The sequence below is a fragment of the Coloeus monedula genome (genome assembly GCF_965178545.1).
Source record: "Coloeus monedula genome assembly, chromosome: 16".
In the NCBI taxonomy this organism is placed as follows: domain Eukaryota; kingdom Metazoa; phylum Chordata; class Aves; order Passeriformes; family Corvidae; genus Coloeus; species Coloeus monedula.
In genome coordinates, this window is record NC_138796.1 from 5,494,114 (window position 1) to 5,510,578 (window position 16,465).

At 37.1% G+C, this 16,465-nt stretch overlaps 1 protein-coding gene across 1 annotated transcript in view; it reads left to right on the top strand.

Annotated features, from left to right (window-relative positions):
• Positions 1-16,465, top strand: part of SDK1 (sidekick cell adhesion molecule 1) — a 381,963-nt gene that overhangs the window by 1,526 nt on the left and 363,972 nt on the right. The window lies entirely within an intron of this gene.

The window sequence follows — 16,465 nt, forward strand, 5'->3', positions numbered from 1 at the left end:
CTCCATGAAGGGGAGCGGGCTTTGTGTTTTAGCTCTTTGTTTTCAAGTATTTCACGGGGAACAACGGTGCATTCAGTTGTAATAAGTGGATGGGGCTCGTGCATTGAGGAAGAGGGGTTGGAAGCCAAGTCTGCTGTAGTTTGTCTGCTCAGGGTTTACTGCTGCATCCTCGGAAAGTTTGGAGCCGCAGGATACAGAAGAGATTTAATCCAGTGTTTTATATGGACTCCACCCTCATAAACCTTTCTCAGTGCTTTGTTTATGCTGTCACTGCTATTCCCAAATTACCTCTGCTGAGGCCTGCAAGCCCTAACAGGGTATTGTTATCCTGAAACAAACCATACCTGACATAATTATCTCTGCAAATTAAAATTCACATCACTTTTTGGTCTTTTTCTTTGGTAGTTGTTGTTGATATGTGCCAATATGAAGCTTCATGTTGGCAGATAAATGCTGATGATTCTTGCTGTTTACATTAAAATGAAAAAAGTATCATAAAAGGCAGTTTGAGGTGCCAGGGATTCAGGAATCATTTTAGATGCCATGTAAAGCAGTTTTTCTATGGTCAGTAGTAAACTAGCCATTTTACTGGAATAAAAAGTGAATTGAAACTTTTGTTTAGCACATAGTAGAGCATAATTTTTCAATAGTATGTTTCAGATTACTCAGCATTTGCAGTAGCATCAATTTCAGGTACTGTATATCTCAGGGAGTTGTGCAGTATATACAAACTATCCCAAAATAAAGTCCTTACACTAAGTTAGTTTTAAGTAACTGAGAGTATTTAAGGCAAGACGGGGAAGGGAAGAGAATAAGATACATTATTTCTGAAAAATATTTGTGCAGATAAAGGTATGAAATGTAGAAGACATGAAACAATGAAAGATAAAACAATTATGTAATGCAGAAACAAAATACATTTTAATTTTTACATAATGCTGAAGATTACAGTTAGTCCCCTTAAGAATTATTTGACACATAAACTAGTGTGGAGGTCTTAATGTAGAGGGCTTTTATTGGGATTTCACAATATTTGTATTAATTTATAACTTACGCGTCTTTTTTGCACTCTGAATTCTAATGGATTCTAAGACATTCATCATTTTTATGCAAAAATTTACTTTAGAGAGAAGATGACAATTCCTATAAAAGTTCTTCATGAAAGTGGAAATTCTGCTACAGCCATAGAAGTTTCTAAAAGGAATGATGTGGTCATATGCATGAGAGAATTACATTACTTCAATCTTTCTGTAAGATAAAAAAATTAACATTCTAAATATATGGGCCATGGCTCTTCTGAATGAATCATAATACAATGCTATATCCCCCTAATGTTTCTATAATAACTATTCCAGCATTAAAGACATAAGAAGTATTTCAGGTATACTGAAATGCAGGTGCTTCATTTGTAGGAAACAGATCAGGTAAAGTTGTTGAGTGTAAGATACTGCAAGGTGAATGGAAGAAATGAGTTTCAGCTGCAACAGGTTGGTTGAGTATTCTCTAAACTTGAATGATCATCCATGTGAAAGCTGATCTAGTAGTGAACTGTAGACAAAACCACTTGTAAATTCATTTTGTGCTCAGCTCTTCAGCTGTTCTGTCTTCTGGCAGTTGCGTTACGTATTTCAATACAAAATTTATTTGATTTCTTTTTCCTTTTTAAAGTGAGTTTCATTTGTCTGAAATGTGCAGTGGGTTGTTGTCCTGAGTAAAAAAGGATTCTCTTCAAACCTTAGTGTTGTGCAGACCTTCTCACCATGGGAGTGACTTCTGGGTGGAAGAGGCGTACAGGAGACAGAGGTTGTGGCCTGTTCCATGAGCACAGCTGGGAATGGTGCTCCCACTCCTGTGATGGCCAGAGATCTACACAGGGTCCCCTCACACTGGGGATGTGACTGCATTGGCCCATCTCTGAACAGGGCCTTGTCAGAAAAATTAACCTTTAAGAGTCCCAAAACGGTTGCACATTCCTTTGTTTACTCAGCTCTTTCTGCCTGCTGGCTTCTGCCACCAACCCTCTTTTCGTGGCATTTTTGTTAAATGTGAGTACAAGATCCTAGCTAGCCCCAAGTCATCGTGTGTCATCAAATAGTGATGAGATGCTAATTGATAATCACTATAATTATCGAATTAGAATTTGTGAGGTGATGGTAGGAGTGAATCATTTGGCCCCAGTCGCTGCCTACTGTACTTAGAGGAACATCCCCCTGCAGAGATGTCTAGCCCAGGGGTCTGCATGCCTGGGCAGAGTCCTGGGAATACACAGGGCTCCTGCAGGATTGGAATTTATTCTTTATGTATGAGATTAACAAACATTGATGCCTACTGAGGTACAAAATGTTTACTAAACTACTGGAATATTTGTATGGAAATAGAAAAATTCTGCTTATTTAAATGGGTTGGAAGTTGCTAGAGGCTACTCTACATGCATCTTAATGGATTTAAGTACCTTCCCAATGTCTGTCTTTTGTTGAGGAATGAAAGAATACTTTGAAAATATATTTCTTCGGATTGATGGCTGTTGTTCAGAAAGATTTTAAAATAGATAAAAGCAGTGCAAATCTTTAAGCTTCTCCAGCAGGAGCCTGGTATCTTTAAATATTAAGAAAGAGAAGCTTGTCTGATTTTTCTTAGTTTTACAGCAATGGAACTGTAATCTTTTTATGCTGCTTAATCAAATCTATATTCAGAATTCTACAAATACCTGAATGTACATTTAAGGTGGTATTGATATGCATTATGCTTTGAAAGAAGCCGTGACCCAGTAGACAGATAAAAATGTTTCTGGGGCCCAACTTCCTTAATTCAAATATTTGATCTGGTGCCTTATAAATTTGCTGAGTGTAAGAAGCCTTTTCAAGCAAATTTCAAACTGCATAAGGTGCAGAGATGATAAACAACTTGCATAGAGTATTTGGTTGTTAGGAGGATGGAGAGATGGTGAAATGTTAGGGCAAAACTTACTGGAGAGTGAAAAAGTTTCTGAATTAAATGTAAAAGGAACCATTTCTAATTGCAAAAGACTGTTTCTGTTTATTGGAAACTCAAGATTTTGTATTGGCTTTGCCTTTCGTGTTTCTTTTCTTTAGATGAGCATTTTAAGTATGTGCTAGTTTTTAAACAGTTGATTTTTTGTGTATATAATTATAATAATTAAACAATTGATTTGGAGGAGTAGATCCAGGCCTAGTCTAAATAGAAGTGGGGTGGAGACAGTTGGCATTTTCTGTGGCCAGATCATGCGACTTCTCACTCTCTCTACTGTGGTAACTCTTGGTTTGCTTTATATGTTTATGTTTTGCTGGAAAAGCACTTATTCTCAAGACTTCTTACAGCAAGTTCAAAGAGCTGTGGACACATAATATTAACATTCCAAGTGCAGTGTTTCAGTTGATTCCCTGAGAGTGCAGTGTAATTGTCCTCTTAGAGCTGAAGGGAGACCATAAGTAACGGGTGTTTATCATCATTGTGTTCCTGCACTGCCAGGAGATGCTCAGACCAGGAATGACCTGGGTGTGGAGAGAGGCTGGGGCAGTTCTGCTCTGTGGCTTTCACATCAGTTAAGAACAGAAGGCAAATCTGTGTCCATGACTCCTAGTTCTTGAAAAGTTGTTCTGGAAGGTTCTGCCATCTCTGTGCATAGTCATGCATTTTGAATAACAAAGGCAAATGTTATCTAATATCTTAAAGATTGCTTAAACAAACCATTGAAACACTAAAAAGCTATCTTAAAGTGAATTATTAGGAAGCTGTTAAGTGAAGGGATTGGGCTTTTGTATGTCTCAGAGGGATTTTTTTTTTATTGTCTTATTGTTCTGACCACTATACATGTACAAGTCTGGAACACATTCTTGACTCAAGGAAAAGATTTCCATGAATTTTCAACTTTCTGTACAGCTTTACCTGAACATCACATTCTGGATGGACTGGTTATTTCATCCAGCTGGACCTTTTTGCTGTGATGAATCTGTGGGCTTACTAGAGGCAATTCGATTCCCCATGGAGCAGGATCTTGTTCATGCTGTGTTCATTAGAGAAATAGGCCTTTCCTCTTCCCTCTGCATATGTACATACATAATATTTATTTAAATAGCTTTTAAGGAACAAACTGATGATATGTTGATATTTTCAAGATTGTGTTTTCTTGAAGTTAAAACATATGAAATAGAACAATTTTCATAAGATTTGTGCAGAGATTATAAAATGCCAGAAGGTGCCTTTGCATCTTTGATGCAAATTCCTTTTGCATGTGCATGATGATTAACTTTAAATTGATACCTATTATTTTTCCTGTCTACACACTCATAACTGAGACCGAGAACTGCCCACTGATCAGTTTTTCAGTATTTTGTTTTCTTGTCAGTGCTTGGCTCCATCTTTCATTTGCTTGAAATGTTTTAAATTCAGCACAAGAAGACTTTTGTGTGAACCAAAGGAAGAGCTGTTAGCAGCTATAGCATGGCATTGGATTAGTCTACTTACAGTTATTACAGCTGGAAAGCAAGTAATTGGTGAGATTTGGGTTCTATTTCTGGCTATCAATTGAGTATTTTCTAGTGAATAAAGAATCTTTGCTGCACGTGCCTCAGAGATGACCCTTCACCACCCATAGAGCTCGTGCAGAACAAAAATGTAACTTCATGGAAAGGCCTGTTCCCAAAGAACTTGGGGTTTCTGAAGTTATATCTGCCAGTGGAGCAAAGCAAGACTTTGCAATTCCTTTATAGACATGGCCTTTGGATTGTCACAGCCCCAGAAGGTTCTGTAGGAATTTGCTCATGTAGCACTTGCAAGTCTGAGTTCAAAGGGTGACATGGCTGAGAAGGGAGGAGCCTTTTATTTTAAAGTGATACCACCTTCTTTGCTTTTAAACGTATATGACTGGGTTTATAGGATCTGCTCATGGCACAGATTCTTGACTTTTAGATATATGTGATATTTGTGTATCATATCTTGAGCGTTTGTATTTTTGGTTTACAAAGAGAGATTTTTTGTTCTGCCTTTGCTACAGAAAATAACAAATCTATTCCTGGAGTAGATGCTAGTCTGTTGCTGATCATGTTTTATCAGTGAAATGCCCCTGAGGTGTAATACAAATGGCACCCTCACTAAGATTAGAAATGTAGATCTAGGCTTTTTTAGGGGAGTATTTTTAAAGTTAATTTTCAGCTGTTCAGCTCCCTGAACTAGCTCAGACTGGGGTCACACAGGCATCAGGGACAACGCAAACGAGGTGACAGGAAAGCCTGGCCGGGGCATGACCCTGGCAGCCATCGTAAGATCAGCTTAAACTGGGAGGGAATTTTCCGACTGTGACAAAACACAAGGGAATGTACGTGGCCTGACTTCTTAAAAATATGTGGAGGCTGCTGCTCATGGGGAGAAAATAGTTGGGTGAGGTGGTTTAGAAGACTTCAGGTTTTTTCTCTGAAAGACCTTTTCAGTGAGTTTCTCCCTCTGTTGGGTGGAGTCTTCCCAACCTGAGTTTGTAAGGTAGATGCTAAATTTAAGTAATATTAAAATTGGTATCTCAATTATGTAGGCTGATGATAGGAATAGCACTTTTTTCTTAAAAAAAAAGGAACTTTATAGCTTCAGTTGCAAATTCCACCAGTACTACTCTTTAGTGTTTGTATCTAATGCCCAGATTCAGTAGGTAAAAAAGGGTGGTGTGAGCTCAACATTAGGAGGAAGTTAAAGGAAGTCTTTAACACCACTTAATGCAAGATGTGGAAGTGGATTTTACAATCTTACATCACACCATTAAGATATCTTTTAAAGTGTCACTTTTATAAACAATAAAGTATTAGAGCTTTTTATGCAGATAATGTGATTCTTTAATCCTGTTTTTCTCATTTCCATGCTCTATTGTGGCAGCCTGAAGAGAAAGTTGATTCTGGTAGATAAATCAATGTCCCTTAGGTCTCTTTAAACCCCTTTATGGTCTTTTAAGCCCAAAGCCATATATTTTTCCTAATAAACTCCTTGGTCTAACATGTTACCTAAAAAATAATTTGTTGGGTATAGCTCTCTTGGACCAGAAAGTAGAGAATAATGATAACGTAGCTCCAATATGTGCTGCCAGAAGGGTCCCATATTGATTCCAGGCTGCAATTGAAGTTTGTAACTCATTATTACACAAAGAATCAGAAGATCTGATAGACACTGCGTTCATCCTTATATTTGTCAAATTTTGTGTATTTATTAGCTGAGAATGTTGTGGGTTTGATACGTGGTTTTGGCATTGAGTTCATAGGAAATCAACTTAGTAGCAGTTTTGCTTTCTAAGGGAAGGTGCTACGGAAATAATGGAACTATAGTGCAAATATTTAAAATGTTTAGACACTTAGAAAAAAATGTATTTTGTTAAACTAGTGCTGTTTGCTCACCTAACATTTGTGTTAAACACTGACTCAGTAGTAACACTGTCATTGCCGTCTTCCTTGTGCATTGGGGAATGAATATCCCTTGCTTCTTATTTCTTATCTGTCAAGAAGTGCAAAGGCCATTCATGACTAAATACTTCTGAAGTAACTAAATGGTGTATGATTATTGGAAAAGAAATATATGGTGCAGTGCCATACCTGCAGTTCAAAGATAATACATTTATCATAACATGGAACACATTTCTGGAGTATTGAAGTGGTTGGGAGGAGGTGAAGGGAATTCTCCATCAGTATTTCTAAATGTGTGTATTGGTAAGTTTAAGTCCTCTTGAATCTGTGTTTGTAGAAGACGTACAACAAACTTTTCTTGCAGATTGTTCATGACTGTTTCCTTCAGGATCAAGAGGTTGAATAAACCCAGATTCTACCTATCATGTGAATGTAACATTTGCAAACCTTTGTGCTTTCTTCCCTGCTGTCCCTGTTGAGGAGAAACTCACTGGCACTTTTTTATGCTGTGAAGCATAAAAAAACTTCTCCAGTAGCTTTGGTGAGAGTACTCTGGAAATACTGCTGTCCAATGGAGAGGGCAGTCCTGTTGTTTGTGTGTACATCCATCTGTGTGTCTCACTCCTCCCACTGTTGTCTTTATCCCTTTGTCTCTGGCTGCCAGAGCCTCTGTACCCATGTGCTTCTGGTCTCAGATTAGTCCTCCTCCGTGCTGTTGTCATACAAGTGATGCCTCCTGCTAGGGACAGGCTGAGAAGGGAGCTTAAACCCTCTGATTCTACACCTGCAATGTGGGACAGATCCCACCATGATCCTCTCACTGGGCACAGAGTGGTTTTTCTAGGACACTTGCTAAGCAGGGCTTTTATTGTGCCGGAGGCCTTGTTGAAAGCAGATGAGCAGGAAGATTGTTTAATGGTAGATTATCTCAGCTTTTCTTTTTAAATGTTAGATAAATCTAAGAGGCAAGAGATCAAGAATAGTAACTCCTGTGTTCCACCTTTTGCTATTTTTATTGCCACGAAGACGTGAGATTTGTTTTGAAGATGGAGTAGCTGGAATTAAAAACCATTTTAATGCTGCTTCAAACACCAGGTTTTAAGATAAATGCTATCAACTAATTTCCCACTTCTCTTTAGAATTTGTTTTGTTTTTAAAAACATAACTGTTTACTTGTGACCAACATCAGAGGTGTCTTAAATGAAGAAAAATATGTGGATTATTGATAAATTAGTTTTTTGCATTGGCATATGCAACCATAATTTTCTAAAATGCCATATTTGTACTAGAAAGATTATTTTCTTTTTATCTTAAACTTCTTGTTTAAGGTTGTGTGTTGTCTTCTCTCATGGAACTGCTATGCAAGATTCTTAGCTTTTGAGAATTAATAAGAGGTCGGTGTTTTATTCTGGGGTTTTTTCCCTGCTTGAAAAGAACACATATTTTATATAGTAACTTCATAAAATTAGTGGACTGAGAGAAGGTGTTTCCTGTTCACAGAGCCTAATCATGCTAGTGCCCATTATCCATAGAACAAGGCTAAAATTTCACTTTTAGGTGTTTAGTTTCATGGAAAAGGGAGAATAGGTCAATTGACTCTAGCTTAATTCAGTTACAAGATAGGCCAGTGATGTTATTGTTTAATGAAATCATCAACAGAAAAATTTCAAGTGACTCTCAATATAAACCTCCCATTCATAAACAAGTTTGAAGCAGCAGTGACTAACAAAGCAAGATCTGTGTTTTGAAAACTTTTTTTCAAGCTGTTTATGTAGTATCTAACATCTTCATTTCAAGTTTCTCTATATGAGTGTTGAAAGCACTCTTACTCAGATTTAATTAATTATATATGATTTTTATTATTACCATTTAATGGGTCAAATATTTAAGCATCTTTTTCTGAATCTTCAGTTGAGGATTCTGAGTCAATGGCACTCATGTCAAACTCAGAATTTTAAGTGCTGGTAATTTAACGTTACATTCACTATGTAAATGCATCATAATTAAAATGATGCCTTGTCAATCCCATTCAGGTTTCTTGTGAGTATAATTTTCAGCTTTCATATACTGGATGTAGCTCTGTCTTTGCTACCCAAAGCCTGAAAAAGACATATTTATGGTGTACTGGTGTCAGTCAAAACCTGCAGTGTTAACTGTTGTGCCTGTTTAAACTCAGAGTGAAAATCTTATTGCTTCTGTTAAGGAAAACCAGGTCAAGTCTAAAACTTAATTTTTTTATATATTTTTCAAATTGTTGAACTCCAGTATATAAAAAGATACTGGAGCAGCCACTTAGAAAAGACAAGATGGCTCTGCAAATGATCCATGAGCAGAGATGGACACTTTTCATCCATATCATTGACAAGTGAAGTCAAAGTTTTCATGTAGTATATAAAAAAGGAGGCGCTGAGCAATTTTGGATTTCCACACTTAACATGTGAACAAATGTTCTTAAATGTCATAACAAATCTTGAAAGAATTCTTGATGTTCTAAGTGTCGTTCCATAGAGCTGCAGGACATTATAAACACTGATAATCCAACTTCTGTGCAAATGTTCACTACAGTGGAGTAAGTGCTAGCTGTCACTTTATTAAAACTAATGGCATAATTACTCATGTTTGCTTGAAATTCCTTGCAGCGTGAAGTGATTAGGCATTGGTGCTTTGGTAAATTATTGCATAATGCACATTTTTCATAACCAATTAGTGAGTGTTGGTGTTGGGCACGTGCAGTGCACCCACTTGTCACTCATTTCATTAACAGTCAGATCTGTGTGGTTACAGAAGTCTTCTGTTGGAACTTTTAACATGTGACAAAGGCAGTGGGGATTTTACATAAATAAATAAATGAAACTCAGGAAAGACAGTAAATAAGTACAAGACAAGATACAAGTTACAGAGGTACAGTGCAGTCCTGAGGACATGACTGCCTTCCCCGACTGAAAAGCTCCCCAAACGAGTATGTGTTGCCAGATACAGCTTTCTCATAATTCAGTCAAATCTTATATTCTGAGTGAAAGGCAAATGTTGCCTTCATACATATTTGCAGCTCTCAGTCACTCTTCCAGACATCCAGCAGTCTCAGCTGTCTCGAAATTCTGGAGAATTCAGCTACATGCTGAAAAAACCGTGTGTTTGCCTGGTTGTTTAGATGCTGCATCAAGGCAAATAGAACACCAGACACAGCTTTTCAGAGCTCATGTAGTAAGTTGGCAGTAGAATGTACTGTACATATGAAGACCTGTCTGTAGTGATTGATATATTGGGGTTTTTTGAAGTCTTCAGTGTGTTCAAGGCTTCTGAAGTCCTATTTCTGATGCTGGTCAGAAGTTCCTTTATGGTTCTGTTTTTTGTAGACAGAGTATTTTTGTGATTTAAATGCATATATTGCTGAATTTCAGATTTCTAGGCATGATTTGTGTTTATGACTTGTTATGGTTTAAGCCCAGCTGGCAACTGAGTACCATGAAGCCGCTCACTCCCTCCCCCACCAGTGGGATGGGGAAGAGGATTGGAAGAGTAAAGTGAGAAAACTCTTGGGTTGAGATGAAGGCAGTTTACCAGGTCAAACTAAAGCTGTGTGTGCAAACAAGGCAAGCCAAGGTGTCCCTTCACCTCATCCCCTCAGCAGGCAGGTGCTCAGCCATCCCCAGGACAGCAGAGCTCATTAATGGTGATTAATGATGGCTGGGAAAGGCAAACGCCATCATTCCAAACATCCCCTATTCCTCCTTCTTCCTCCAACTTTATATGCCAAGCATGACACCAGATGGTCTGGACTATCCCTTGGGTCAGCTGTCCAGGCTGTGTCCATCCTAATTCCTTGTGCTCCTCCAGCTTCCTCACTGGCAGGGTGGTGAGAAGCCCACAAGGCCTTCACTCTGTGCAAGGGCAGCTCAGCAACAACAAAATCATCTCTGTGTTACCAGCAATTTTTTTTGCAGCACAAAACCAAAACGCAGCCCCCAACCAGCTACTGGGAAGAAAATTGACTCATCCCCGGCTCAAACCAGCGAATGACTGCATCTGTAAATGCATTTTCATTTTGTACCTTGTATATTGACTGGGAGAAACTGTATGAAATGGCATGATCTTAAATGGAGATCTCAAATCTCATAAATCTGCATTGTGAAATGTAATTGTGTTAGAGGCAGAACACTTGTGGTTTTTCAATTACTTAGTGGTGCTTTTTCATATCACTGTGTGTGAAGCAGTTCTGCCAGAAACAAAGAGTTCAGAGCTCTCAGACATACCATCTTTGAAGAAACAGCTAAAGGCAACAGGTTTCAAGCTCTTTGAAGCCTTTTCTCTTTGAGTCCTTGTTAAAGGATGGTCTCATAACTACTGGTCACTTACTAAGTCTGTTCTAAATTTGTGGGAAAACACATGAAGTGCATTATTACATACTCATGTAGCACAGAAAGGTTTTATATTTTCCCTTATATAGCACACATTTTCATTTTATAACTTGCAAAAGTTAAGTTAATTGCAGTGAACCCTTTCGGTAGGAGGAAACTAATGACCATCTCAACTAATGTGAAAAGGAAGGTTAAGATTTGTATGACTCAGCAGAACATGATAACAAATGTAATTATGCTAATATAATAACAAGATGTAGAAAAGTAAGCTATTTTAATTTTAGCCTTTATTCTGTAGAGTTTACATGTTAGAAGCATTCTCTGACATGGTACTTTAAACAGTTTTGAAGAGTTACAAGCTTGAAAGATGTGTATTGCTGTTACATGATTCTTAATTTTCCTTTAGACATTTAAAAGCCTCAGTCGTTCTGCAATGGTTTTAAAACCGGTTTGGTAGAAGAATCAATGTATACAGTGGGGGTTATTAATAAGTGTTACTGAAGTTACTCAGATTCATTCCAAAGTGGTTCTTTAGTGTCAATGTGTCAACTCTTTCTGTTTCTTACTGTCACTCTGATCTAATTTTTTTTGAGCTTAAGCAAGTGGGGGGCATTCTGTGTGTGAAAAAGGATGTACTTCAGCAGGTTTCAGGAACTGAAAAATTGGTCTGTCCCCTCAGATTGGTAATGGAACTAATACACTTTCCAGGTAAAAAACCAGTTGAAATGTAAGGATTTTATGATGAAATCCTTGACTTTTGAGATATATAGCTTTCATTGCAGTTCTTAATAAAGCCAAGGAGTCCAATGTTTTGGTTTCAGTTTTAGTTTTGTGGGGTTTTGTTGCTTTTTTGTTGTTTTGTTGCTTTTTTGGGTTGTTTCATTTCATTTCATAATCTGGCTCTGTATAACGGGTTTAAGAAAATAAATAGAATCAGGTTGTTGACAAGATCAAAACCACGACAAGTTTTTTAAACAGAAATTTTGTTTGAACCCCGACTAGACAAGACATGAGACGGTATCTTCATAGGTGTAGTAAGGAAAAAAATGTAGTACCTTTTGACTAATACTGCTTATCAAGTTGCACAGAGCAGTGTGATGGCTCCTCAACTTAGTAAAAGACAGCCATAACCATCAATTTTCTACTGAAGTATGTGTGAGCTATTGAATAAAATTAGATATTTTTTCCAAGTCTTAAATCTTACTAGTTGTTTACAAAGGTGTTCCAGACAGAAACAGCAATACTGAATTGTGGGCTGTACTTGGCTATTCCAGGTGTGTAGATCCCCTAATCTCAAAAAGGCAGTATTTATTCTAAGCTCTGGCCTTTCCTTTAACTAGATCCAAAGGAAAGATAATTCTCAGTAACACAAATATTTAGAGTTGTCCAGCTTTTAGGTATTTTGCAGTCCAGAAAAATGCAAGTAAGCAAATGAAAAGGATTTCCTCTAGTTGCCATGATTTAAAAAATCACTGATAGAATTCAAGATATTTCATTATGTATCTTTTTTGTTTCTGTAGAAACTTCTTCCTGTGAAAGCAAGCATTCCCAGAGCTTTCCTTTACCCCTGCTCCTTTTTCTTTTTCCTGCCTTTGGTTGAGTTTTTTGGTGCTGTTGGGTTGGTTTTTAATTTATTTGTTTTGTGGCTAGCACGGGGACATTGGTTAGCAGAACGGATGTCCTGTGTGGGAGAAAACAGAGATACTGTATAAATGGCTTTTTCCATGTTGGAAAATGAAGGATCTTTCTTGAGTTCTTATCTATAAATTCCTGATACCATCCACCTGGGCAGAGAATAGAATACATATCTCACAACTGTGAGGTATAGGGAAAAAGAAGTTCAAAAGGAGAACCAGCTAAAAGCTGTGGGCTCTTGCAGAGGGTTTTCTCTGAGTAGGTCTCTGGGAGCTGTGGAGGGCAGAGCTCTGCTCTGATCCCGAGGCCTTTGCAGTTGTCTCTCTCACCCTGGAGCAACTCTGGTGCCAGGAAGTCTGACCTGTTTATCTAAATCAACATGGACTCATTGGGATTGCATGGAAGCCACAAATTTCTGCACATCAAACAAGGATTAGTGTTTTTACACTTTAAAATTGCACATCCAAAAACTTTTTAAAAATGGTACTTACTTAGCACAGACCATCTCCTGGATGCCCTCTTTTTAACACTTCCAGTTTATAACACTGCCAGTAGAAGAGATTGATTTGACACCTGTGGTCAGAATGGCAGAGGAATTCTTCACCATTTATCTTCTATAGTGTCTTGATCACTATTTGACCATCTTGGATCCTATTTTCTCTTCATGCATCATCTACAGAATTGTTTATTAAGTTCTGAACAATTAAACAATGCAAACTCATTCAAGGCAAAATAATTGGAGCAAGTGCTGGTGGAGCACTTACACAATGTCAATATTGCATTGATATTGCAAATATCACTCGTTCATTCATTTTTTGTATCTATTTGACAGCATGACATAATTTAAGAGAAGAAAAATAGATTTTAATTAGCATATTTCTGTATTACTGAACAGCTAATTAGGGAAATTAAAGTACTTTCTCAGCTATGAATAGTACGTTAAAAGAACTGTGCAACAAAAATACTCTTGTAGTTGTACTGCTGACTTCCTGGAAAGTATCCATTTAATTCTATTACAGATTATTAGTGGTGCATCATAAAGTGAGAGTGCTTTCAGTTGAAGTGAAGAGAATTATAGAGACAGAAGAACCAAACCATTGAATATGTTTGACCAGAGTTTGCTAGAGACTTTATTATATTGACTAGTTGAAAGAGCAGTGCTAATAATACAAAAATCTGATACTCATGGCCTTAGGTTTTTAAAATGAATGCCACAGTAATGGGGAAAATCAGCCTCATCATCCAAGGGAGTTTTACAATTCTTTTTTTTTTGGTGTTTTTAATTATTAATTGAAAGTTATTTTTAGTCAGTTCTCACATTATGAAAACCTTTTCTGAGAATTTTCTATGAGGACTCTTGTATAACAAATCATTTTCCTACTAGGTAAAATATATATTTAACTAGCATATGGTTTTCTCTGGCCAGCTATTGTAGGAAGAATTTCTTCACTGGAAGGGTGGTTAAACATTGGAAGGGGCTGCCCAGGGAGGTGGTGGAGGCACTGTCCCTGGAGGTGTTTCAGAAACGAGGAAGGCACTTGGTGCCATGATCTGGTGGTCAAGGTGATCAGTCAACAGTTGGACTCAGTGATCTTGAAGGCCTCTTCCAACCTCACTGATTCTATGATTCCATTTTGACATTGACATTAAATTTGGTTTGCTAAATAATGTATTAGCAACAGAAGGAATACAACAAAATTCGTGAGGAATACATTGAAGTTCATGTTGGTCCCTCAGCTTTGCGGAGAGCCACGTCTCTGGGAGGCAGACAAATATTATTCTGGTTTTATTGCTGCTCTGAGAGTTAATGACCATAATAACGATAAGCATTTCCTGCTAATTGTCCACTAGTTTTGGTTTTAATAACATTTTAATTTGCATATTGATCATCTGCTGAAAACACATGGTTTTAATTGTTCATCTTCAGTTAGCATGGCTTTTCATATTTTTTGAATGGGCTTTTAAAAAGTTTAAAAAGTGCTGCTTTAAAAAGTTTGTCAAAACGAATTGAGACAGAAATGTGAAAAATTAAGCTTCTGTAAAAAATACTGGATTTCAGCTAAAAACTAGAGTTCTAAGTTTAGTCTTGCCCTACGTGGTTTTCAGCTTGGAATGTTTTGGGCTGTTATGACCATTACCAGATTGACTGACTTCTGTGTTTTATCTTGGACAAAATGGATTATTGCTCAGAGCCTAGTATTACAGTTTGAAAGGATAAATTATTGATTGTTGGCGTTTTGCACAGTATCAGATACTACTCTCTCTAAGATCTTTCCTAGAGGATGGGATCTAATTTCTTTGATCTCGTAAAAGTGAAGTAGAAAAGCAACTTTGGCTTGATTTGGGAAAAAAATGCTTTTACAAATAAAAAGATGTTTTCATATTTGCATTATTTAAAATGCATTTTTTGTCTTATAAATATGCTAATCTTTATAAGCTGCTTCTGGTGTGACATATGGTTTGTAATTTTCAGTTCTTTGACATCAACCTAGTTTCTATTACATAAAAATGTACAATTGGCAGGGAAAATTAGTATGTTCAATGGCACCATCCCTAGAAGACTTTTGAGAAGTATCTGGGGTATTTATCTGCGTTATAAGCGGACAGATGTTTGAAGAGGTCTTGGAGGTTCTGCTAATTGTGTGTTTGTTCCTTTTCTTTGGGGCTTGGTCTGATGGAAAAACTGCTGATAAATACTTGCGAATAAAAGAGCAAAGCTCAGTTTAACATATGTTTGTATTTTAAGCAGTTTTGTATATAAAAAAGGATATTTACCTTATAAATAATTAAGATTATTTTCTCAGGGGGATGGAGCAGTGTCAGGAAAGAAAAAAAATCACAAAACAAGTTTAAAAGCTTGATTGAAGTGTCCCCTTAACCTATCAACCAGGTCTTAGTCACATATATCGTGTTAGGAAACTCAGGAAAATTAAATGATAAATTCAAATTCTGTAGGTTTTTACTATTACCGAGCCAATGAATGAAAAGCTTGAACTAAATTAACTAAAAAAGCTACAGGAAAAAAGAAAGTTACTTTTCCCACCATACTGCTGTTTACATGGAAGAAGATTTGTCTTTCTTTTTTCCTTTTTTGAAATTTAGTTATGAAAACTGTCTGTTGGTGTCTCTCTGTTCCCCATTCTACAGGGCTGTGCAGAGATAATTTCTGAATTGAGAAGCTGTCTTGGGTGCCTTGCAATAATCTAACAGTAATGGTGCAGAGTTCAAGTGGGAGGTTCCATGATCTTGTCCCTACCCTCTGGATCACGTGTACAATTTGAAGTATTCCAGCTAACCTTGCATCCAAGGTTTTCTGCTCCTTGTTGTAAACAGCTGCTGAGAATCTCAAGTGCTCAGCTCTCCTCAAGTGACACTGAAGCAGGGTTTGTGATTTGAACTGCCTGAAGTAGATGTCAAAGAGTTGGGTAGACCATAGACCCATTTGTTAGATCTTAAATGGTAGAATATGTTAAAAATAGTTGCTTTTACTGTTAAGTGTTTTCTGTTCAGCTTAGCTGCAATTAAATGTTGTTACGTGTACACTTCTGCCTTTTCTTACAAACGTTTTTCTTCATCTCAGCAACAAAAGAGGTAATTGTTAAGCCAAGGCAAGAGAGCTACAGGCAGTTTTACCTGACTCTTGGTGTGAAAGGGTTCTTTGCTAGAAATTGATACTGAAGAACATTTCCAAGAATTAATTCCTAATTTTTGGTTTTGGAAGGCTGCTTTGATTATGGTTTTCATTTAGCTAGGTCCCATCCTCAAATCATTGAGCAATGATTCCATACAATTTTATTAAAACTAATGAAATGAATACTCTTTTCATAGGCCAAATTCAGTGGGGTACTTCAGCAAAAGCTTAATTTCAGCTACATGAGAAGTGATATTATTGATAAGTCAAGCATGCTTTACCCTACTGAATTATATCATCGCTTGTATTAAAAAAAACCCCTCTCAGTCATTTGAGGTCTTTCATAATGAAAAAATTCTGTAAATTATTCTTAGTAAGTGAAAAATTTCCTGTTGGTCTTGCTTGGCTTTGTTTGCTCTAGATTTTTTTTTTTTTTTTTTTAA